The sequence below is a fragment of the Crocuta crocuta genome, unplaced genomic scaffold (assembly GCF_008692635.1).
Source record: "Crocuta crocuta isolate KB4526 unplaced genomic scaffold, BGI_CrCroc_1.0 scaffold2030, whole genome shotgun sequence".
Taxonomy (NCBI): domain Eukaryota; kingdom Metazoa; phylum Chordata; class Mammalia; order Carnivora; family Hyaenidae; genus Crocuta; species Crocuta crocuta.
In genome coordinates, this window is record NW_027527138.1 from 60,532 (window position 1) to 61,832 (window position 1,301).

Genomic DNA, 1,301 nt, shown 5'->3' on the forward strand with positions numbered 1-1,301 from the left:
ATGACAGGAACATCAATGTGATGAACAGAAAAAATATGCAGCCAAGAATCCTCTGTCCAGCAAGCCTGTCATTCAGAATACAAGGAGAGATAAAAGTCTTTCTAAATAAACAGTCTCATGCTACTGGAAGACAAAAGAAAACTGGAGTAGCCATACTTATATCAGACAAGCTGGACGTTAAAGTGAAGGAAGTAACAAGGGATGAAGAAGGGCATTATATAATATATATAATAATTACAGGGTCTATCCATTAGGAAGAGCTAACAATTAGAAATGTCTATGCACTGAATTCATAAGCATCCAGATACATAAAAGAATTAATCACAAACAGATAAGAATGTGCAAATTGCAGGGGACTTTAATAGTCCACGTGAAGCAATGGATAGATCAACTAGACAGAAAATCGCTAAAGAAACAATGGACCTGAACGGCATATTGGACTAGATGGATTTGACAGATATAATTAGAACTCAACATCCTGAGGCTATGGAATTCACTTTCTTCTGGAGTGCACGTGGTACATTCTCCAAGATAGATCACATACTGGGTCATAAAGCTGCTCTCAATAAATATAAAAAAATTGAGACCACACCATGCACACTTTCAGATCATGATGCTATGAAACTTGAAATCAATCACAGGAAAAAGCCTGGAAATTTCCAAAAACATGGAGGTTCAATATCACCCTACTAAAGAATGAATCAGCCAATCAGACAATTAGAGAAGAAATTTAAAAATATATGGAAACAGAGCTCTGGGCAAGATGGCAGAGAAGTAAGGAGCTCCATACATTTCGCCTGCACCCATCTCTCAAACAGAGAAGGCCTGAAGTCGTAGGACACTGAGCCACAGGAGTTTGGGAAGAGAAAGAGACCGAGTACACTGGAACGAAACCTCATAAGTACGTGAGAGTGAACTGGGGAAGATAAAAGCGGGATGGGACCTGGAGATACAGAGGGAGGGGAGGGAACCCGGCTTGCATGCAGCTGCAGTGAGTGATAAATCTGCGAGTGGTGGCGAGCTGCCGCAAGTCCAGGGAAAAGGAAAGAAACGCTGAGATTGCTCATAGAACCGTCCCTGAAGAAGAGAAAAACCTTAGCATGGAAAGACAGTGTTTTTTTAGCTCTGGCTGGGGTTCTGACTTTAAACTAGGTGCCCTGGTCCCAGAAGGCACCAGGAAAAACTGAACTGCCTTGCACCCTGCACCATCCATGGCGGCAGCGACCCGGTGACCAGCAGCAATGCCTGCCGAGGCAGTACTGGCGCCAGGTGAAGCGGCGGCGGCCCGCCCAACAGCGGCC